Raw genomic sequence first — 26272 nt, 5'->3', positions numbered from 1 at the left:
TTGTTTATCTGAGACTATGGTTTATCCCAATCGTGATGATTTATGAGGCAACCTTATTATTATTATTCATTTCGTTGTGACGTCATTTCCCTATTTTCTTGTTTATCTATTTTCCCGTTATAAATGTTGGTGTGTATAGAAGCTACACGCAACAACATCCTGAGTCCTTGTTAACAGCTGGACTCACTTCCGTCACCCGATAAGAGGTGATTTGCTTTTAGTTTTAAGGCAGAATGAAAGACGAGTATTGAGGAAGTGTCTGTGAACATTTTAAGTATTTGCATCAAAACAAAATGCTATTCGATTAACTTTTACTTTATAAGGATACACTTTTGTTTGTTTATTTTCACAATTTATTTCATTCAAAATGATAATTACCATCACGTTTTTATATTTATATCCTAAAGTTCGTGTGCGCCATGCGTTGTTGTGAAGCAGTGTTTTTTCCACCTATTAGACAGGGCCGCTTATGAAGGGGGCCACCGAATTTTAAAAGTCTCCTGACTTGTAGTTTTAAATCTTTTGACGGACATAACCATCAGTGTAATTCTGAATAAATTTAAGTTGGTTTACACCAAATTTATTTAAAACAAGTTGACAGAGCTCGAACATCCTTAATATGTGTCCTTTAATTTATGGAAATCTCTATTATTCGAGTATCGAACCTAATTATGAAATGATGTACACGTACTGATTTCGCTTCCAATGTTTCATTATTTTTATTATTATTATTATTATTATTATTATTATTATGATGATGATGATGATGATTATTATTATTATTATTATTCCACTGTACCAGTGATAGCGTGATTTAATACCACTCTGCGTTGTAATCTCAGCGTTATGTGCCTTGTAATCGAACCAAGCGAGGAATTTTTAACTTGTCTGAAGGCAGTTACACAGGGATGATTGAGAAACACGAGTATAGTGGTGTAGTGGTAGAGCAACATCTAGGATGTTACTATAGCCCACAATGATGTCATTTTTGTAACCGTTACTGTACAGAACATGGCGATCAAGGTAGTGACAACAAGCGGGGTCTAGCCCATTACCCAATGATGGGAGGACAGAGAAAAAAAATGGAGGGGGCTCGATTTACCCCCAATATTCATACGAAATACATTTGGTAGCCTTAACACTAACCTAAGTTTATCTTACCACAATGAAATAATGATACAATATGATACTATCCAGCATTTTGATAAACATCACTGAAAACATTATTCTAAGATGAGCATCACTGTTAATACTTGATCTCAATCCAACATGAATATAACTAAAGGTAATGTAATCTTACTAACTAAATGCAGTGAAGTATAGTACTCAGGTAGCTATTTACATTCTTTTTTTTTAAATGAATAGCCGATACATATATAATTGTAAATGTATTATGTACAATATACACAGTAGGCTAGTACATTGCCGTAATTTGCCAATAGATTGGCCATCGCTAAGAGATTGGTCATTTTTACAACAGCATAACGTCACTTGTGTTCACCCAGAAGGGGTCGCAGAAAAAGTTTCACATATATATATGGCTATGGAGTCCACAGCAGCAGCAGAGAACAACATGTCAGAGACTAAGGCGTATTTCTCCTTATTTCGTTTTTCTACTTTAATTTATTTTATTTTATTTTATTTTATTTTATTTTATTTTTTTTAAACTTTAACCAATATGCTTCCCGCCCGAACTACGCGGAAAAAAAAATAAAATAAAAATAATAATTGCTCAAGGAAAAACAAATGGGGTAAGCCTTGTGTGGAGTAACCTAAAACAGGCAATATTGACTTTGCTTTACTCTCCAGGCTAATGCTGTGCTAGACACGAAGAGGGAGAGCGGCGGATTTCTCGTAAGAGAGAAATGAAATAATCAGGCGGCGGCAACGGATGGAATCCTATACTGTGAATGAGGAACCTGCAGCTGCAACGACGTATATATAAAGTTGGAGTTACATATTCAAGGCGTTACACCTGTACGTATTAATGTTAGTAGCTACTAATAATATTTTACTTTCCAGCTATGTCAACACTTATTTTCCTTATAGGTTCTCTGTATTTGGCAGCATATTGGGGATCCTATAGGAGAAGAAGAAGGGTAACACATTCGTGGCCGGCCACATTCACACAAAGAACAAAAAAAAAACTATTCATCCCAATATGGTGACAAAACATTTATTTTGGTATCAACCCGACATAACTTTTCTCGGTGACGCGTCTAACTTTTCCCTGATTCTAAAAACGACTTATTTGCTCCTCAGATCAATTTTAGCGCCGCCAACAAGATGACTGCCTATTCCCATAGTAGGCTATGGGTGTCTAATGCCGTCTACAGCATCGAAGGGAGAGGAGAATGGATCCTAGGAAGTAACTGTTTGTTTTCAGATTGATGAAGGGTATATTATAACCTTTTTTTTTTACAATGTATTCCTTTCAGGCTCTATCTATAATCATTGTATGTACTTGTTCCGGTATGCCAGAGGTCATGTTTGACTACGTGTACTCCACTTATTAGTGGTCTATGTGATGTATGAGAGATTCGACACACTCACTAATGAATATACGCCAAGTTTTTGTTTTCTCTCTTTTTTTTTTAATTTGTCTAAGTTGATGTGACTAAGTCTCATGAGCGACCTATATGTTACGATTAACATTCCTCGTCCTCACTATCGCTAGAATCTTCCGGCTCGCGTGAATAGTCTCGGGGGAAATACTTCTTTAACCTTTCAATAGTTACAATCTGAGTGTGGTTATGGTTTGCTACTAGTTCAATTTTACAAGCATTTGTGGGAGAAATACTCCTTAAGTAATACGGTCCCATATACTTGGGTGTCAACTTTGGAGAAATATCCTTCTTAGGTAAATAATCTCTACACAATACTAAGTCACCAATCTTTAATTTAATAGGTTGTCTAGTGCGATCAACGCGTAATTTAGTCTGCTGCTGTGCATGTGTCATAGCCTTCTGGGCTAATTTACGGATTAACTTTAGTTGTTTCTGATGTTCCTGTATTTTCGTGAATTGATACTGGGTGTCCAATTGAGTGGGAAATCTGGCCTTTTGACCAAAGACAATCTCATATGGGGAATATTTCCTAATAGGGGAGGTTGATATATTATAAGCATATGCACACAAGCGGACATATTCCGCCCACTTAGTAGGCTGTTTAGCCGTGTACTTAGTAAGGAAACTTGCAATGACAGAATTGAATTGCTCACACAGTCCGTTCGTTGACGGTTTAAATGCTGCAGTTCGAACATGTTTAATGTCAAATAAGTCATTCAGTTCGGCCATTATCGTTGATAGAAAATTACTTCCTCTATCCGTCAGTACCTCTTTAGGGGGGCCAAAACGCGTGATTAACTCGTTCAACATGGCTCTAGCCACTGTCGGAGCTTTAATATTTCGTAGCGGTACTAATATTGCGAAATGGCTGAGATATTCTATCATAACCAGGATATAGCTGTAGCCTGCGCTACTATGTAGCGGGCCAAAAATATCTAAACTCCAACGGGAAAATAATTCCTCTTTAACAGGTAAGGGATGAAGAAACCCTTGTTTCTTTTCTCGAGGGATGTTCACCCTCTGACATTCGTCACAAGAGCGCACGTATTCCTTAACTATTTTCCCCATGTTCGGAAAATAGTAACGTTCGTTTACTTTAGAGTAAGTGCGAGAAAATCCCGTATAACCTCCGCACAGCGGAGAAGAATGGGCCTCTTGTAATATGTCGGGAATAGCCTTTTCTGGTATCACTAGTTTCTTATCTTTGTTCATGACTCGATATAACACATCGTCAACTACAACATAGGGTTTTAGAGCACGATCAGTGGGGTTATCTCTCTTCTTTTGTATTAGTTCTCTAATTTTATCGTCCTCTTTTTGCATTGTTTTGATATCTATTTTGGGACATAACACTAGGTTGCACACCTCTGCACAATCTCCTTCTTGACCAAATTTGGAGGGTAATTCATCCTTTAGCGGACATCTTGACAAAAAGTCGGCGGTCACGTTATTGCGACCTTTGACATGTTGAATCGTAAATTGATAGGGCTGCAAACGAATTGCCCAACGCATGGAACGCATTTTATTGTTTCTGAGGTAACATATACCGTGAGCATCGGTCCGCACAATAAAGGGACGGTCTGCCAACAGAAAGTGGAAATGCAAAATTGTCTTAGTAACTCCTAGCGCTTCGAGCTCGACCGTAGAGTAGTTGAGCTCCGCTGGAGACAAAGATTTCGAAAAATAAGCTATTGGGTGTTCTTTATTATCTTCTTTAATTTGTGCAACAAATCCACCTATTCCGTCTCGACAGGCATCCGAATAGACTATGGCGTCCTGATTTGGGTCAAAGTGGGCAAGGATCGGAGCAGATATAAGACAAGATTTCAAAGTATCCCATGCTTGTTTTTCAGTTTCTCCAAATTCGAATTTGGCGTTCTTTTTAGTCAACGAAATGAGTGGTTTGGCAATAGTAGAAAATCCTTGAACAAAAGCTCTGTAGAAAGAACAAAGTCCAATAAAACTACGTATTTCTTTAACTGTTGTAGGGTATGGTACCTTTGATATAGCTTCCGTTTTTGCAGGATCTACACAAATCCCTCGCCTGCCGACGATGTGACCAAGCACCGATGCTTCTTCATAACCAAAGTAACACTTCTTAGGGTTGAGTTTTAAGTTGGCCTCCCGGAGTCGAGATAAAATAATTCTCGTTCTTTCTATTAAGTCTGGGAAAGAAGGACTAGGACAAACCAAATCGTCTAAATAACAGATTACATACTTCCACATAATGTCACCAAAGATAACGTTCATCATATTTTGAAAAAGAGCCGGGGCCGTGCTTAGTCCGAATGGTAGTCTCAAAAATTCGAATTTTCCACGGCTGCAGATGAATGCAGTCTTCTCTATATCACACGGACGGATTAATAATTGGTTATATCCATTTTGCATATCCAGCGTATTTATGTATTTGGTACCATTCAGAAACGCTAATATATCATCTATACGCGGCACTGGCGTATAATTGGGCCTTAATATCCTATTGAGACCCCTGAAATCTGTACATATGCGCGGGCAGCCATCTTTTTTAGCTACTATCACAATTGGTGCAGAATATGGGCTTTGACTTTCTTGGATAATATTACTGTCTAACATTCTTTGGATCTCTGCCGCGACTATCTCTCTCTGTTTTGGTGTTTCTCTATATGGTGGATGAGAAACAGGTATATCTGTAATGACCTCTAGGGGACACATAAATTTATCGGTAGCCGCAGTCAGACGAGACTTGTCCCAGGCTACAACATCCCTGAATTCCATCAATAAGTCCAGTAATTGGTTTCTTTCTTCGGGGTTTAAGTTTGGACCAATATTTAGTACTTGAGCTAATTCTTCCTTTGTTTGGGGGACTTTCTGGGGTTGTTCAGGGACTTCCACGTCCTCTGTTTCATCTTTGTTAGTAAGGTGTATGATCTGATTAACGGCCTGTACGTTATTATCCGTCTTGTCATTTAAGGACTCGACCTGGGGAACAAGTTTCCCTAAATAAAGGTTTTTAGACAAAGATCTGGTTCGATCTGAACTATTGAAAATGGTCAGAGTAATATTTCCATTGTCAGTAAAAACTGGACCTCTTGGGATCAAACAGGAGTGCCAATATCGAATTCCTTGGGACGGTAAAAATTCCCAGATCTGCACGTTTCCGGTTGGTGCGGTAATTTCAATGTCATACGAAGCCTTGGACGGCACCCGGACATTTGCTGGAAGGTGTACTTTGTAGGTAGTGTCCGGATAGATATCAAAGAGTTCGTCGCTCAGCCCCAAGGGGTCTGGCACGACCTCTTTCTGACTATGATCCTGAGCAGGACTCTCTAGATCATGGAGGGTTGCGGGATCATTTACACTTCCTTGCGTTATCAATTGTTTTTCTAATGTTTCCAACTGTCCACTATTTGATTGGCCCTCTACAGGCTCATGAGGCGCCTGGGAGGCCAGGGGTGGCTGTACAGAGTGTTGGTTCTTTTTGTGATATCTTGTCGCATAAGACGCATTCTCTTTCTTTCTCGGTATAATCTCTGTATCCGAACTATCTGTGGAACTAACTGCCAAAGTTCCACTAGGGCCTGGCTGAGGGTCAAAGTTGGATAGGTTCTTTTCCTCTGTCTCTAAGTCAGGCGAATTGGTAAGTTCCAGCTCAGGAGCACTGGAAGACACCTTGCTTTTCTTAGTTCGGTTACGTCTTGCCTTTTTACGTCTATTGACTTTCCCATTTGTTCTATTCGTAGGCTCCGAGGGAAATTTTGTAGTTTCCCTGGAACACACGAATACGCGGGACGTAATTTCTTCAGTATGAAGTTTTTGTCTCTTATCAGCTACACTAACGACGGGATTTTTGGGACTTCCGGTAACCAACTTTTGGCGACGGACCTTTACTCCTAAGTGGGAGGTTCCGTTTCTTATAAATTGGTTTGTTTCTATGAGGGGGGACAGAGTAAGCCGTTTGTCCAGCATTATCGTTCTGTTTTGATTGGAAATCATTAAACGATCTCTTTCCTACTGATGGTGGGTATCGTTTAACGTGTTTTAAATCTAAGGTATGAATCACACCTTGACGAGACCCATATGTACTTTTTGGGATTGTAAACCATAGGTCTTCGACATGATTCCCGTCTTTATCTGCTAGTTCCATATATTTGGAATGAATGGTTGTGACATACTTGTGCAAAAAGTCTATCCCCAAAATAACGTCATAGGCGCAAAACTGTGGGTCAACTATAGCTACGTCTAGAAATCTTCGTTTGGTTGTTTTCAAGTGATTCTTGAAGCAACACGCTATTCTCACCACAGGAATGTAATCTGTGGGTTGGGCCCCTACTCCACGAAGCTTTACATAACCCTTCAGTCTTTCCGTTAGTGGAAATTTTGGAGGTAAGAGGGTTTTTGAAGCTATCGAGATTTCAGAGCCAGAATCTATAAGAGCTTGCGCCCAGCGGTCTCCTATTTTTATCTTGACTGTACAAAGCTGCGCCTGCCCATGGCCAAGGCCATAGGTATTTTTGTGATTGTTCCTATACGTTTTGTAACCCGGTTCTGCTACTAATTCGTCTGTATAACAAGAACTAATCTGTACAAATCCTGGTTGGTGTTGTTCTTTAATGCTAGACCAGTCCAGGCGGTCATTTTCCCATATTACGTCATGGCTAATTCTCTGACTAATTAATCTTTGTGCTGTGTGAAATTTTCTAAGATATTGTAGGCACTGTTCGAGATTATCGCAATCATCCACTTCAAGCATCAGCTTATTTAGGATGTCTGGCAACAAACTCATTCTAAGTTTACTCATCAATTCACTTTCATTGACCCAACCTCGCAAGAATTTCAAATCCTTTATTAACTTATAAACGAACGCTAAAGTACTTTCATGGGGTTGTTGTTTTCTTGTATCTACGTCATATTCTAATCTTGCAGTATACTCAATACTAGGGAAAGCCTTTTTAAGTTTTTTCTTCATTTCGTTATAGTTTAAAGGTAAAGTGTTCGCTAGGTCTACTAAATAGAAGGAGAAAGCTTCCCCTTTCAGACAGTAAGGAAGGTAATTTACTATCTCTAGGGTTGACCATTCGTATATGCTAGCCACTAATTCATATTCTTGCAGGAAAAGTTCCACACACTCATGTCTATTGCCAGAGAAGGAGGGAATTTCAACATTTGGATAGATCTTGAATGCTTGTGGTTTATCACCAATAGTAGAATTTTGATTGTCACCCTCGGGAGGAGGATTGCTAACTTTGCCTGTTACTACTGTATGCGTATATTTAGGTTTCTCAAAACTATATGGTATGGATGGCTCGGTAGCCGGACTAGTTTTAATTTCTTGCTCAGGTTTTAAATTTATGTGAGGCTTATCCTCAGGATCTACTTTTAAAAAGGGCGAAAAATTTGATTTTTGCTTATCAGAGGTCTTATCTTCACCGGATGAATGTGAAACGGGCTCATCTTTCAGATCTAAGGACCTGTCTAAAGAAGCCGAGGTGTTGAAATTTTCAGAAACGGACCTATAGTCGGTATCAGTTACGCTTCTATTTTCTAACTCAGAGGTTTGTTCTGAACTAAATTCTGATGTATAAGATCTATCATGTTCGCTAAGTACTGATTTTTCTGTCTTTTCCCCTTCGCTAAACTCTAATTTCTCCACTGGGGTCGTGGGTGTAATTACGCTACTAGGTGGCGAAATAAACACTATCTGTAAGGGATCTAACTTTTCCTCTTGTTGGTACTTTTTCATTTCTTTAGTCGCAGGTGATTCACTAGGTTCATTATAGGAACTAAATTTAGAACTAGCACTAGCTGAAGGTTGTAAACCACTATTTATAACACTATCAGTTTGTTTGTTAGATTCACTTTGGGTTGGAGAGGCTGGGGGATCGTTTCTATTTTCGACTTCATCTAAACAAATTACAGACGCAAAAAATTCCGCATAATCAAAGATTTTACCAATGTTTTCGTTTATTCTACTTTCAGACCAGGAATCGTTATTTTCTTTTTCTTCCTCTTCAATTTGCTTCTGGTGGTCAGAGCAAACTGAGGGAAAAGTATCATTACTTTTCTTCTCTTCGCCTAACCTCCTCTCAATTGGAGCAGGGGCGACGAGGTCATTTCTTTGGTCGGCGTCCTCTGTGGGAGGGTCTTGATTCGCTGCTCGGGGAGTAGAGACCGTGGGAGGATCCCAATGGTCATATCGGAGTTCTTCTTCGGGGTTCCACGAAGGTTTTGACTCATCCTCCGGGGATGACGCAGGAGGAGACCCCGGTTTGTCGTTTTGTATTTGCGCTATTTCTTCGTTTTGTAATTTCTGTAGTTCGTAACCTAACCAATCGTCTTTCAACGACTCACCCCCATCTGAATCTGCACTACTAATATCTCCGTTTGACCACCTAACTTTACTAACTACACTGAGTATGTTATCTATACTGTCCAAATATTGCAGTTTCTCTTGGAGGGTAAGGCTATCTTCAAACATGACAGGATTGGTTTGAGTAGCGGTTGTCCGAAGGACCTTAAGTTCACGGTCTGTGTCAATCCGGATCATTTTAGGAAACTTATATTCGGTCTGAACGCTAACATCTTTCTTTTGAAGATCGTCGGTCTGTATTTCCATGTCAAAATTGCCAACTACATTTTCCTCAGGTAATAAATCTTCAAAGGGGGCTGAGGGGTCCGCTTGAAATAAAATACCTAATTTCTCTTCGTCGTCACCTTGGCGGCGAACAACTGTGACCTGTATTTTCTTGTTCCGAAGCTGTCTAGTTAAGGGTCGAATTAAGTTTCCTACTGCCGGGGACAGTTCCGTTTGTAATGAATGCTTAATCTGGTCTATTAACTCTTCATCGTTAGGTTGTGTCATAGAGCGCAATTCATTTTCATTATTTTCGTCAGGGTTCTCAATTTTCGTTTCCCTTGGTTCGGTTCCTATATTTGCATAAATTGGCTCGTTATTCGTGAAAGCCTTGGGTTCGTGACCAATATTTTCGTAAATTGGCTCTTTATTCATTGAAATTCGTGATTCAGTATCTAAGTTAGCATACATGGTTCTAGGACCGATCTCAGCATAAACTGTTTCATCACTACTACCAGCATAAAAAGATTGAAAGGTGGGTCTTTGCATTTCTAACGGCGTTCTAGGATCTGACGGTTCGTATTTTATAGGAAAATATAGCGCTACTGGGCTATCTGGTCCTTTCGACGCACCAATATCTTTATTTTCTACACTTAGCACTAAATTACTTAATCTATTTTCCTTATCAGCTAACTTATTATTATCTAAGGGACTGTGGTTCGAGGGGACATCAGGTATTACACCTGCTGTTGTTTCTATCTCAATTGTTGCCTGAGGCCATTCCTGACCTGCAGTGATTAATTTGGCTATCTCTAGTTCATCTTTTAAATTTACTTCATTCACTAGAGTTTTCGGATCTACCCCCGGTGGGGTCTCATCAGTATCCGAATTTACATATATTGTCCTAGGAGCTGGCGTTGGTTTTTCACTTGAACCAGCACTTTGTATTTCTATATCATTTCTAGTCGGGATAGGACTAGACGCGGCCAGCGGCGTTAGATCGCAGCCGCTCGCTGGTGCGTCTGGGGTTTGAGGGCTTACGGTCGTTGGTTCACGATATCTTGGCTGACTCCACGTATCCAAGTATCTCGGTAATGGATTCTTTTTCCAACGGCCAAACTCAGGAGGAGAATGCCCGTGGACTTTTATTTTATTGCACTCAATACAATAATAATTATTCCACCGATCTAAAATATAACGGTGCTTGCCCGTGGGCGTCTTAGGACAATGAGATTGCCCTAAATCTAATAGCTTTTCTTTTATTTTCTGCGCGAAACTCATTTTTGATAATAAATCTGTTTTTCGCAAGTTAGTGGCCTCTTAAACCAGGGCAGTGGGTAATCAACCTATTTCCTCTGATATAGTAAGAATTTAATCACTGATAGCTACTTCCCTCGGAAATACTACGTCAAAATGTTACGTGTTATGAGACTTATTATTATTTCAATATCTTCATTTAACTTCCTTTGAACTTGAAATACTCAACTTCCCTTTCTTTATAAATTTTGCTTTACTTTTTAGAACGGGAAACGGAAAGTGACTAGACAGCTGTTTATAACAGATAATGCCTATTTGTTCACTTATGAGGAGTTTTACTTTTTACTTCTATTCTTTAACTTGTCTTCTTTTTCTTTTTTTTTAACTTCAATTTCAAATTATTTTTTTAATACTATTTTGTTTTTAAATTCACAAGGTGGATTTCGATCATCCAACCATTGGTTCATGTACCTGCATTTGCTTTTAGGTATTGCATTTGCATAATGGTGAGTTTTAGGCAGTTATTCCCAGGCAGCCGTCGGGCATGCACCCCTATTACAGAGGGGCCCTGCTGGACCAAAAGAATAAGATACCTGTGACCCCCAAGCGTTGCATGGGAAAGGATTTTAGACACTTATCGCCGGACAGACTAGTCGAACTTTCATCCCGTAAAACGGGCGGTTCTGCTGTCTAGAGATAAAACTGCCTGTGATCCTCCCCAAATAAGTGGTAAGGGTATTAGCCACTTATCGCCGGACAAACTAGTCGAACTTTCATCCCGTAAAACGGGAGGTTCTGTTGACCAGAGATAAAACTGACTGTGACCCTACCAAAGCGAGCAGAAGCATAAGCAGACTTAGGGTTTTGCAAGTACATGAGACAAGAGCTGAATTCTGTATTAACACTCGCGTCCCGATTTTCCATTTCCATTACTACACGAAAAACGTCGTGAGGTGAACTGAGTCTTGCTCTGCGGAACCTAGCAACTATTCCGCTGACTTATAACCACTTAAAGCGAGAGAAGTTGAGAATAAAAAAAAAATTTTCGTCGCCACTTCACTACATGGGAAACGCACTATTTAGAGCAGAAAAAATTATATTTGTATATCAGAGTCATAGGCTGAACACCGCCTAAGCTAAGTACGCCACTGAACTTTACTAACTTTACATAGTACCGATACACCACTTGGCTAGTCAAAAGAAAAACTTTCGCGTACACTTTTCACTTTTTATCTATTGAAAGCTCTTCGGTAAAAAAAAATCACTCCCGATTTGCTAAAATCGCGTTTTAGGACAACTGAGATAGTTGGTTCCCCTATAAAGTGAATGAGCACCAGAGATTTGTTTAGAGATTCAAGAACACACAGTTGGTTACCCAGCGCCTCCACCATAAATTGTTATATGATGTTTTGGTTCTGGGATTGGCGTAGCAATTGTGTACACTTTCTTTTGTGAAATCGTAATTGAGATCACTTCTTCACTCTCCACCCAGTAATACAAAGTTGGTTCGGAGTCCAACTCCCTCTTAGCCTCGGTCTCGACAACGTCTTTGGCTTACTGGTTCGAAGGTGATGAGAAAGCGCACTAACAGTGGTAGAGCTTGGTACTGGAAGTCGAAACCCAGGTAACACATGGAGACTGTGAGTTGAATCTAATTTGGTGGGATAGCTTGATTAAATTAAAGAGACCATTCCAATTGACTTTTTATTAAAAAAAATAAAAATAAGAATACAGATGAATTTTACAAAATCGGTTACTTGGAATGACAACTAGGAAGTTTTACTACATCACTTACGTCACGTACTTATCTACGTCACGAGCCTCATCGAGCTTGGGAGAGACTTCTTCACGCGCATGCTCAATAGTGGTTAAGACTTCTAGTGTTTTCTATGATTTTTCTGTATCGCGCCGGGATTGAAATTCCTATTTTACATTTATTTTTACAGCTTTTATTTTACACCTAACTCTAACTACATAATAAATTTCATGTATTTATTGCTTTCGTGGTATTCCCTAAATATTGCATCTAGGACCCAGCTCTGTGATCTGAGTAAATCAAAGCTAGGGTCATACCACTAATACATGCGTGTGAATTGGGTCAATGAGGCATCAGGTCGCTAAACCAATTTGAACCTCAACTGACTCCGTTCTCCCTATCTCTCTTTTCCTTACTACACACCCAATTTGAAAAGCGCGGGCGTCTCGCCCCATAATGTGAGTCCGGCTTAGGACTTCGAGACACAACTGTGTAACAATAGCTCAAGTCCTTTTTTGTTTTGTTTTGTTTTGTTTTGTTTGTTCATTGTTGTCAGATGTTGAGTGTTGTGGTCTCGTCCTTCCCAACCCTTTTCCTTGTTCCCTTTCTTCCTTCGAATTATCACAAATAAAGGATGATGAAAAAGGCTAAAGAAAAATAAAATGCGATAATGATAGCCCGTTTCGGTTAAAGTCTTCAGATGCCGAAACTGAAGAGGCGGATCTGAGCATTTAAAAAAAGAAAGTTTTCAAGATATTTCCAAAAACAGTTTTAAATGTCTCATCCAGTATATATATAATCACACGAGATACACACATTATTTACGAAACATAAGTCCTAATTTTCGTTAGAAATATTTTTTTTCAGTTGTCCACTACTGAAAAAATGGTTACTGTATTGGTAACTTATCAAGTAGGGGCCAGGTCCTCTTTAGCTCCACTTCTGCAGATTTGGTTTGTAAAATATGGATTTTCACAGTTATTTTACACCATGTCTATAGATATTTTGCCTTCCTGACCTGGCAACGCTGCTTCAGGAACTTACAAGCAAACAACAAAGGCTGTTTTCAATCAACAATTATTCTGTATTTTATATTTAAAATCTGATCATATGTTTGATTGCAAGTAGAAAATAGCGTCTACGAACGTATTTGTAAGTCGTTTCATCTACACTGGCAGCATAAAATGGAATGGAAGAATCAAGGATAGTTGCGAATTCGTATTAAATGTGAAATCATAATGGCTAGTGAGACGTCTGTTAAATTGGAAGTGGTGTGCAAAGAAGAAATAGAGTGTGGATTTCCTCAGGAAGATCCACTCAAAGGGAAAGGGGGACATACGAACTGATGATGACTGACAACAAAGAATTAATATTATCTACAACGGAAGGAGAGAAAACAATAGAGAAAAATGTAGTTGTTTATTTTTCGGTTGTGAAATTGAACGTTGATACGGTGAAATCAGAAATTGCAGTAGAAGATGATCCTGCATTTGAAAGTAATACAGAAACGCTAAGAAAAATAGTGGTTGAAGTGCCACGCGCGTCGTACTCTAATGACGGCTTGTGTATAGCCCGCTCCCCCCAGTTCTTTGTCACCGGAACTGGGAGAGTCACTACTACTACTACTAGAACTACTACTACTACTACTACTACTACTACTACTACTACTACTACTACTACTACTACTACTACTGCTGCTGCTAATACTACTACTACTATTACTACTACTACTTATATCGAGAACAGAACTCAACCAACCCCTGTGGGGCTTCTAACCCGTTCCTACTACTACTACTACTTCTAGTATTGCTACCACCACCACCACCACTACTACTACTACTACTACTATTGTTGCTACTACCACTACTACTAATACTACTACTGCTACTGCTACTACTACTACTACCCAAGCAGCACACCGACGTCGAAAAGACGTGTTTTTTTGTGTAAAATACCGTAAAATACACCGAACATGACGTGATTTACACGTCTTTTCCCACGTGGAAATGTCCGGGAATATGACGTGATTTTTATGACGTCTTTTACACGTCATAGAATATGACGTGATTTCTATGACGTCTTTTACACGTCATAGAATATAACGTGATTTTTATGACGTCTTTTACACGTCGGGGGGAAGGGGCGTTCTCGAAATGAGGCAGCGAGAAGCAAGGGGTGTAAGTGACATTCGCAATAAAGTATGGATGTCTCAAAAATGGATTCTGCACAGCTAAATATACAAGCTCGTCGCAGTCCAATAGAATGTCTACCCGTGAATGCTCTACGTCGAACTTCATTATGCAGTTTGTATATTTTGCTGTGCAGAATCCATTTTAGACACATATATACTCTGTTGAAAATGTCATTTACATTCCTTTGCTTCTCGCTGTCTCAAATATCATGGAAATCTGACAGGATTGTTCAGTTCCAAATGTCAAAACTATTAGAAATTGATGTGCATCCGCAGTTTTGACATTAGGAATCTCAATCCATGTACTATCTCGATTATACGCCACATTTTTCAGGCTATTTCCCACCCCCTATTCAACCGAATTGCACCAAAGTTAGGGGTAAGGCTACTAGGGCTACCTAGTTTTGCCTTCGTAAATTAGAAATAGATCGGTTGAATAGTGGTTGAAACAAATAACCCGGAAACTGTGTCGGGTAATCGAGATCCTACTATACATGGATTGAGATTCCTAATGTCAACACTAGATACACATCAATTTATGATGATTTGGACATATGGAACTGAATAATAATAATAATAATAATAATAATAATAATAATAATAATAATAATAATAATAATAATAATAATAATAATATCATTTACTCTAAAACACACACAGCTTACAACACATTTCTAAAAAAAATGATCAAAAAGATAAAAAATCATACTTTTTCTTTCTTCTTAACTGCGCTTTTTTCGTTCTTTTTTTTTTTTTGACAGTGCTAAACTCTCTGGCCGCAACACTTTTCTTGGGTAAAAAAAAAAAAAGACAAATAAAAACTGGACAACGATTATTATGAGTAAAAACAATAATGAAAATAAATTTATCCTTGTGGCTGCTGCTTGATTTTTCTCCATCACTATACATACAATTGTGTTGTAATGTGCATAATAATTTTCAAGCTCCTATACCAGATAAGTGAGACCACTGGGTTATTGTAATAAATAACTGATCAGGATAGACCCTAGGAACCCTAAGATCTTGCCACAGCGAAATGCATCACCGCCCTTTCTCAAAAGCATACATTGGGGAACGTCAAAATATTGTGGTCTATTTGATTGGTCTGTAGTAAGTTTTTGGAGATTTCGCTTCTTCGAAGGTTCGTATTATCTATGGATTGGGGATTTGCATATCCAATTGACCACTTCTAGTCTTGTTGATTTCTATTGTTTTAGTATTTGGATAGCAGCCTATTGAAGAGTGTATATTCGCCTCTTAATGTGTGGTATATTTACCTAAACATTAAGAAGCGAGTGTACAATAGCTGTCAAGGAATAATTATATACGTAGTGCTACAGGAAAGAAACGGCAGCGCTTGCTAAACGAAAGGATAAATTTAAAGCCATACATTAAAAAGAAAACCGAGACACGTTGGATCCATGCATTGGAAATTAAAAAAAAAAAAAAAACTCGAATGTAAGACTCACCCTTGTCTAAAAAAAAAAAAAAACCTACACGACTTTTAAGAATGAGAAAAGACGAAACATGGCAAAAATAAAGAATGAAATGGAAAAATAAAGAATCATTGTAGACCCTACTTACAGTACTAAAAAGAATCCACTCATTTCGGCACTGGAATTTATTCATTTGCATTTACTGGTACCTTTTTCTTAATGAAATTACCGTACAACACATGCTTCCGTAAATTTTATAGCTATCCATTATTACGCTAGTATGCACACACATACACACAATCACAAACACCCACACCCACATCCACACCCACTCACATTCACAAACATACAAGTACAATGGGTTTTATTGACAGTGCAAAATTTAGGACTAAACTTTTATATTTATAACTACAATTTAAGGGGATCTGATACCTCTTCGCTTAGGTTTCTAACTCTCCATTTAATAACATGTAAAATTTAATATGGTAATTTCTAACAAAGTATTGCAGGTAATGACTTGAAATTTTTAATACAAATACACAAGACCCATATAAATCCAACCACGGTCTTCAATTTACCATACATGCGTTAGATTAATTGTAATATATTCTTCAGTAAGTTTGGCAACTATGCTGTATATAGTATATGGATAGATCTTTTTGAAGGAATTGAGAGCCCTCGGAACCTCTAGCCCTACTACTCTTCGCGACACGTGGTAGTGATTTATGAGTGCTTCAGGCTAAAAACCAATGTCGCCTCTGATCCTTTCTTTCTAATTTCCTTTCTTTTTTCCTTTTTTTTCAAAAACTTGTTTTGGGCAGCTTTGCCCTTTTGTCGGCTGTCTATAGAAATAGCAGTCATACTCCCTGGAATTGTTGGTTCTCGGTTGGGACAGTCACTTCCTCTCCGTCGTGAACCTCAGTGTTAGATTCGACAAACAAAAATAAACTCGAAGATAGTAAATGTAAAAAGACAACAGCAGCAGCAGTTTGTATTAAAAATTTGGAAAAACAAAAATATTGTATCTAAATAACGTATTTGTGTTAAATGTACTTTATCATAATAAGAAGTTCTATATTGTTCTCGTATAAGATGCTATAAATGCTCTACTTTGTAATAAAACTAAAAGTAATGTCTTTGAAAGATGGTATTAGACTTGGCAAAAATTGGTTTTGTGGGGTCAATGTAATAATTTCATACATACAATATTTTTATTCAATTTTCAGACATTAGTGTATTGGTAATATACAAAGTGTACAGTACATGTAATCAGTGTACAATATTAATATATTTTATTGATAATTGCTTTTTGGATGAGTTAACTTCAAGCATATAATCATTCTATTCTTTTCTATAATGTAATTAATATAAATGTGTACACAGAGTATAAATGTTGTTTGACAATAGTAAGGTATTTTGTTGGGAAAAATGCTTTTTGTAGGATCGTTTTAATTTCAGATATATAGTTTCGTTTTCATAAAGTAATTAATATAAATGTATCAACAGTATAAATGTCGTTAGTGTTAGAAATGTAGTGAAATATTTCGTTGATAATTGTTTTTTGTAGAATCATTTGAATTTTAACCTTATAGTCATTCAATGGGGTTTCATAGTCTAATGATTAGAGCGTTCGACTCCTGATCGCCTGGTTCTAGGTTCGATTCCCTGCTAGAATACTCAAATTATTGGCGTCTGCCCATCGCCGTGAGGCAAGCTGGGTAGCCATGTGATTAAAAGACATGACAGTCTATATAATTAATATAAATATATACACAGTACAAATGTTGTTTGACAGTAGTGAGGTATTTCGTTGATAATTTATTTTTGTAAGATGTATACTATTTTTATAATGTTAGAATGTGTGTATACTAATTATAAGATGTAGATCTATACATTTCTTTGTATAGATTTTTATAATGTATAATGAATTTTTATAATCAAGAGCGAAAGTTTAAAACCTTAGAATGGACGAATCTTGCCACAAAAGCGAGATGTACCCGTAGAAAGATTAATAATAATAATAATAATAATAATAATAATAATAATAATAATAATAATAATAATAATAATAATAATAATAATAATAATAATAATAATAATAAGGGAAGGAATGAAGACGTACTAAAGGAAGCTAGTAAAGGACGACAGATCATGAAGATAATAGGAAAGAGAAGAAAGAGCATGCTTACCTATCTTATTCGACACTCAGATCGGACACCCTGTTGATAGATGAAAAGGCAGAAGAAAAACCAGGAAGTGGAAGACAAAGGATAGAAAAATCTATAAGTTTTACGTCCTACAGTTATGCCTGGTAGGTTAAAGGAGCTAGTGATGTTGAGACATGAAGGAAATGGTGGAATGCAGAAAGTGGAAGGAAACGGGAGAAGCCCGAGAAAACTCCCACACATGGTGTTTGTCCTCCACAAAGTTCACTTGGTGCGAGCTGAGATCGAAATAAGAACGCCATGCATTAGAGGTGAACGCTCTACCACTGCGCCACCGCGGCCCGACCAAGGATAAGTGCAATAACGAAGAAGAGACCTTATCAAATTATAAAACAGCTCTCCCAAGGGAGAGAAAAGTTTTAAAATTTCCTTCTTGCCCATCAACCTATGATTGAAGTGAGGAAGAAGAAGAAGAATTTGAAGATTATTATTATTATTATTATTATTATTATTATTATTATTATTATTATTATTATTATTATTATTATTATTATTATTATTATTATTATTATCAGTGGCGTATTTAAGATTTTGTTTCGGGGTGCTTTGCTAAATTGTGGGGGGCTTTGCCTGAAAATGTGAAAATTCCAAGGGTGGATAACTTAACGAAATGTGCAATATTTACAATTTGTTATCTGTTACGGTTACTATTTTGTAACCCATTTCTGCACCTAGTTAATAACGTTATTGGTCAGTGTAACTTTTAAAATGGTACGCTCTGAATTATGTTACGCTGAGTAACGTTACTCAATGGAACATTCTGCATTTTGGTATTGTAGTTACGGTCACCAAGGGATTAGCGTTACTCGAAATACCCACGTATGTCGTACCTGCTTGAGATTGTTAAGATAAAACTGGTTCCACTGAATACCAGTTCTCTCTCGAACCCAAAGGGTTTTGTTCCTTGATTTTAGCGATATGAAACGTATTGAAATTCTGCAGAACATTTTTGTGTAAGTAGACATATTTTTGTTATGATGAGTACCATTTCTATGTTTCTCTTTTCTTTATCGGTTACCTTTTGTACCTGTATTTCATCTTCTTCAATTCTGATGGTCTTGGAGTTACGCTTGAGTAACGTTTAAACATCCTTGGCGACAGGGAGTCTAAGGTTGGCTTTAAAAGAATCTCCATTATACTAGTAAATAAATTCCACGTTTTTCAGTCTGTTTTCTTTTTCCTCATACTTAAGATTCAGTAAACACCTTAGGCCAGCGTTTCCCAACCGGTGTGCCGCGGCACACTGGTGTGCCGCGAATGGGCCGCTGGTGTGCCGCGAAAAAATTGAAACAAATTATTAATTCTATACGAACCAAATTGCAAGACAGGGGAAAATGTATATTTATATTTCACATTACTATGAACCTCTACTATAAATCTACAATTTTAAATTTCATACTGTGTTAGCTTTCTGTACATTTTTAATGTTGAAAAACGTATTTATCATTGTCACGACCATTATTACTTCTTTATTGTTGCAGACTATTTCGTAACTTGAAATTTTAACATATCATTCAATAAATTCAACAAAGCAAGCATGCATACAAATTACCTACATTTGTGTTTTAAAAGTATAGGAGATTTTGTTTATTTGTTCGTTATTTAGTGATCTTCCCTTTTAGTTAGAGGTTAGATACAGTTTTCGAAAGAGAAAGTGGATTTTTAAAAACCCGAGTCCTATATTTCATTGCTATTGTTTTCTATTTTCAAATTAGAATGAAAAATAAGTATAATGATTTAGCACGGGGGAAAATCAGTGATCGAGCTTTCTTCTCTGTAAGAAGGAAATTAGTAATCACATTAAAATACCACGGTAATTATATATATATATATATATATATATATATATATATATATATATATATATATATATATATATATATATATATATATATATATATATATGGGTGTGCCGCGAGAATTCAAGTTACACCTGTAGTGTGCCGCAAGTTGAAAAAGGTTGGGAAACGCTGCCTTAAGCCCTCAGGTAACGGTAACGGTTACATGTCCTTTGAGAATAGCATTACTTTGATTGCTCTGTATTTAAAAAGAGGAAAAAGAGAAATGATCAAAGAGTGAAGTTTTTAATGTAAGCTTATTGATAAGATTTTTACTTCTTGTGATGACACTGCCGATAGTTGAGTTGATTTGGAGTTTAACGTCCTTTTCGGCAGCGAGGCTTTATGAGACGGGACCTACTGATTAACATGGAATCGAAACCACATGTGCTCACGCCGGGAATCGAACCCGGGTCTTCCAGGCGAAAGGCGCGTACGCTAAGCGCTTAGGCATGAAGGAGTTCACTGCCGGTAGTCACCATATATGTTTATTTTACAACAGTCTTGCACTGACCAATGTGGTTGAAGCTCGAGCTCACTTCCCAACAAGGATCGAACCCGGAGCTACATTCACCAAAGTTAAACAGATACTGACCCCCAGGGAAGCAGGAAGGACATTTCATTTGTTTGCAAGCAATTTAGTTTATAAATCAAATAGATATCAGACATCAGTGGCGTAGCGAGAAACTCATCAAGGGGGACCAACACACAAGATTTGGTAGAAAGGATCTTCTGAGGGGTGCACCAATAACTACCAGTAGGCCTACATTTGAATTGAATTGGATTTTTTTAAATGCCTTTAGGCACCTCTGGTGTGAATGAGGAAATGCCCTGGATATCCTAAGTATCTGTTTTCGGTGAATCCTTTTGTTGAACTTTTAGAAAATTGACTTAAACTATCGATTTTGCAAAACTTCCCTTTGATTTAAGCCCAAATCGAAACATGACAGAGGAAAATTTCGGAAAGTGTTGCTATTTTCACTCCTAGCTTCTCACTTTAGGTAGTGTATATTCAGTGTTGGGTAAGTTACTTGTAAAAATGTAACGCGTTACGAGTTACTTTACTTTCTCTTAAAATGTAACGCGTTAGTAACGCGTTACTTGCCCCAAAAAAGTAACTGTTACTTTACTTCGAAAGTAACGCGTTACTAACGCGTTACTTTTAGGTCCGAAACTTTAAAAATGTGAAAAAAATTATGACTTCAATTTTCCGTACTACTATTACTACTGCTATTATTATTATTATTATTATTATTATTATTATTATTATTATTATTATTATTATTATTATTATTATTATTATTATTATTATTATTATCGAGTCGAATTTTAGCTTGACTCGTGGTCATCCCTATGCGTTAGAAAAATGGTTGCTTATAATTATTCTGTTAAACTAATTATATAATAATAACAATGTGTTATGTAAAATTAAAAATAAAGAATACAGAGAAACATTACACTATAATCAACGGGACTCTAGGATAAGCAAACTGATCTGAAAGAACTCCAATATTACATATCATCAGCAAACTATTGTCTAGTAATAAAGTAGGTCTGCTCATCAAAACAGTTTATTCATATTAACCCTTTGCTGTAAATCGTTAATTATGGCACTCTAGTTGTTGATAAATATTTTCCGCCGGGGCACTTCAGACACTTTACTTTTAAATTCTGTCCACCATCATTCTCAGCTCTTAAGAAAAAAGTATTCTTTCAAATGTTCGAACAGTAAAATATTTTCGTTCTCCATCTTTATAAAAACAACACCAATTAAAGTAAAATAGACTACCGGCATCATTGCACTCCTAGTTCACTCACTGAATGCATTGATTTGGAGCTGTCAAAATCTACGACAAAATCTTCCAGGTGCTTGCAATCAGTACACGTGGTTTCCCAAAGGCTGTCCTCATCTTCAAAACACAGCAAGTGGCACTACAAATTAATTTGTTTCTCTGTGTGTCTGTGACTGTCGGTCACTGACATACGTAGTTCATGCTCGATTGTTACATTCTGAGAAATTCTCTTACAGGAAAGAAACATTTGTTTCCCCCCAAAAAAATATACATATATTGTAGTTACTCATCCGAAATGTAACGCGAAAAAAGTAACGCAAACTAGGTACATTGCTTAAAAATTTGTAACGCGTTACCGTTACAGTTACTTTGGAAAAAATGTAACGCGTTACTAGGAAACGTTACTTAAAAAGTAACGCGTTACAAGTAACGCGTTACTTGCGTTACGTTACTTCCCAACACTGTGTATATTTACAAGGAAGGGGGTGCACGTGCACCTTTGCACCTGTAAACATATTTCTATTTTATCTTATTTTTGTAAAAAAAAAAAAAAAAAAAAAAAACTGCCAGAGAAAGAAAATTGTCAAAAAGTGCTACCCATTCAGAAGACTATTTTCTTCTCATGTGAATGTTTTGACTTCTCGTGGCAATATGGTAATCTACAGTTTATTTTGTCTCTTTTTCTCCCTTTGATTTTTAATGTTCATTGTATTGTTTAAATGCTTATAAGTTAACTTGCGAGAAAGTGTCATAGTCGAAGGTTGTACTATTTGTAGAACTGATATTAAAAAGTAAATAAAAGAATTATCATGGAAACAATTTTTTCATGTTGTATTCAGAAAACAAACATAGGGTTCTTGCGGTTCTAAATTGCGGTTCTGAAATTAATATATCGCAGGCATTCGTTGATATAGTAGCCTACATGTTGGTTTTCACCAGGTACATTCGTGAAGTGTCCCCTCGAGATTCGTGTAAAATTGATTTAAATACAAAGTTCTCTGCTGTCTAATGTGTATTGTACTAAATTTAGCTGCCCATGCCGGTAATTGGCATATTTATGGACCTTCATATATCCGGAATTCTATCATACACTACCATAACGCTCGGACATAAAATTCATTTTAGTTTCTTTAGATGTTACTCACTGGACATGAATATGAGCATATGAAAAGCAAATTGGATCAAGTACTGCTTCTGACACATGTTACCCATCCCGGCCGCCATCTTAGATCTGCCATATTAGATTTTACTTTTGGTTTTTCAAATGGAAATAGGTACAAGTGTTACATCGGACATTTACGTTTACAATCACTGGTGTAATGTATTTTACCGTAGCTTGTACCATTTGGAAGGTATTACATGTTCATTCCCTCCAGCCACTTTGCGAATAGACATTGCAGGTTAATATCAGTTACGCTTACGTTTTTGGTGTTGACAAATCAAAACAATTTCTAACTGGTAAACTCCTTACAACATAGGTGTCATAATCTTATTACATTTCCATGAGTTATTGTTATTACTTCCATGTTATACTATAATAAGGAAGTATTGTATTACTGTCAAAATGCCTAATGTAGATCCAGATACGGCCAGATTTGGGTGAAGACCTACCATTTCCGTATTGACATCTGTGTGTCTGCATGTATATAAGTTCAGAGAATATTTCATCAACGATAACACATAAAAGATTGCATATACACACGGGGCCCTGCACAACTTTCTATTTGGTTCAATATGAAGTGCTTGACATTTAATGGTATATACAAGCTACGATAAAACTCAGTACACCAATGAAATTCCGAGAAAAGTTTACATTAATTTGATGTATCATTTGAGCCTATTGCCATTTGAAAAACCGAAAGTTAAATCCAAGATGGCGGCCAAGGTGGGTAACATATGTCAGAGAAGGAGTACTTGATTCAATTTGTTCTGCATATGCCCATATTCATGTCCAGTGAAATCTAAAGAAACTAAAAGCAACTTTGTGTCCGAGCGTTATAGTAGTGTATGATTGAATTCTGGATATATGAAGGTCAATAAATATGCAAATTACCCGTATACGCTGCTAAAATTAGTACAATACACATTGGGCCACGGAGAAGGACCTCAAACTTATTTTGTTGGATCTTGCTTATCCAAAGGTTTTTAAAACTGCCTTACTGCTCCCAAAGTCTGAAATTCAGGGTGGGGTGGGGGCGGATGCCCTCCTGCCCCATTGACGCCCCTATCTAGCGGCTGTCATATGAAACTATCGCACGGATTTTAACGTGGTTTTAGTTATACTTATTGCGGACTCTTGACTGCGAAAATATTACGTTTGGAAATAGAATTCATTTGCTGAGCAAACCTGAACCTTATTGAAAATGGACTTGGATCCATAGTGCTCTGAACGCCTCATATATTACTTTTCTTCAATGAATTATTGACTTAAAAAACAACCAATTACATAGGCTTGCAGAACATATTCTAAAGTTAGCACAACATGAAGTGTGCTTCAAACTATCATTACTTTTCGAAAATTTATTATTTTAAGATAATTTCATTAGTATGAGTGTTCTGAAATAGTAATCAAATTTTTGCAATTAAAAATCACACCCGCCTCCATGAAACGCGATCTTAGCCCCTAAGAGCATAATTAGAAAATTTTCAGAAGCAGTAACTCCGAAATGACTTGTTTTAAGGCTAAAGTAACCGCACAAGCGTATTTCTGGTAAAGTTCTAGCCTTAAAACACGTAACATGACTCCATTTGTATTTGAAATTTTGAATTCCAATCAAAAATGGCAGCCATGATGCTTGATAGCACTATCTGATGTGTCAGACCACTTAAAAGTTTCATCATTCTCCCTCAACCCGTTCTTAACGCACAAGGGTGGTGAGGACTTTTGTTTCACCATGCATATTGATAGATTGTGTGAAATCTCCACAGTAGGTAGATTTTAAAATCTACCTAAAAAGCTAATTACAACCAAGAAAGTACTTATGAGAATCACTGGCAAGAGGGTGTAATAAAAAGGGGTTGGAATATGAAATAAGTTGAGAATTACTAATCTATACTGAAATATTCTGTACCCAGCACAGTGTTATTAATCAGGATAAAATAAATGAAAAGGTCGGTTGCTAGTAAAGAGCAAAAAGTCCTAAGAAATAAGTTATTACATGATTTTGAAACATGTTAAAAATCGTGTTTTAAACTGTTCAAAATGTTTGACATGTTTTTTTTTTCGTCTGTGTTTTAAAACATGTTTAAAACGTTTTGAACATTTTTTTTAATGTTTTAAACACATGTTTTGTTCTTTTTTTTAAAAAAAATAAAACTATTTTTTCCAACCCTTGTCTGGTGCCTAAGTAATATAAAACAAAACCATGTACCAAATTGGTCGCCAGGTTGGAATTTTCGATCGCCAGATCGCCAATGATGACTGAATATTTCAGTTTGTCGATAGACATTTGCATAAATTATATCTTGCAAAAAAAAAGAGAAAAAAAGAAAAAGAAAGAAAGAAAAGGAAAAAGAAAAAAGAAAAAAACTATATGATCTTGTTGCTGGATTCAGACTTGAGGTTTCGTGGCGTGCCTGTAATATATAGCAAATCAATATATAGATGTCATTACATATGCCGGCATGAAAAGGTAAGAAATATGGCGTTTGAAGCGAATAACTGACAATGTACAGGGCCAAATGAACACATTCTTACACCCAAGATTATACTTCAGCCCCTTCACCTTCTATCAAACAAAATATATTCGTAGTTCTTTTGTTGTTGTAAAGGCGAACCTGTCCTTTGCCCTGTCGCTTTGTAAAGTATAGCGATCTTTATTCTTTGGACAATGGGCTATCTGCGCACCATATTTCGATTATATTCAGCCAGTAGTTACGGAGAAATAAAATAGAACATACAAGGCAAGCCGAGCCGAGCCTATCGCCGGCCGAGCTCGGCCATCACATGTAGTGATCTTTATTCCTTAGATGATTGGGTATTTTCGCATCAAGTTTGGTTTAAATTTAGCTGATAGTTACCGAGGAATAAAGTACTACATATGCACACACATAATTACAGTACATCTGGAGTAAAAGTACAACATCCGGTCAGCTTACGCCGGGAACTAAAAAGAAAAGTCCTAACATCAGGATCACAAATAGAACATACTATATGTAAGCGGAATCCACTTTCAACATCGCAATATTAATGGGGGGGGGGCTTGAGCCGGGTGATCCTCCCTGACTACGCCACTGTCAGACATGACCTACAGCTTAAGGGGATGTCTTCCCATCATCAGAGGCTTCAGAATCTTCATAAGATAACATGTAAAATTTAATTCATAAATATCTTAGAAAATACTGCATTTAGGAACTGGTAATTTTGTTGCCAAAGAGTAATACAATTCAGATGACTGTCACAATTTTGCACCTAATTACTTGGATTAATTGTAATGCATTCTTCCGTATTGAGTTACTGCAGGTAAAGAGTCAAAAGACTACTTGCAAATCTCATGAATTACTATGGATGACATTCTTTGAAGAACAAATGCTGAGGAGGGATGTATTATGACAATTTGAAAAGTGAAACCCGTGTCTACCCCTCCAGTTTCATAATCATTTATGCCTTGAGCAGTCTCCCTTTCCACTCCCACCTCCCACTTCCCACTGATTTCCCAC

The sequence above is a fragment of the Thermobia domestica genome, chromosome 16, assembly GCF_964235325.1.
Source record: "Thermobia domestica chromosome 16, izTheDome1.hap1.1, whole genome shotgun sequence".
Taxonomy (NCBI): Eukaryota; Metazoa; Arthropoda; class Insecta; order Zygentoma; family Lepismatidae; genus Thermobia; species Thermobia domestica.
This window is presented reverse-complemented; position numbering follows the sequence as displayed.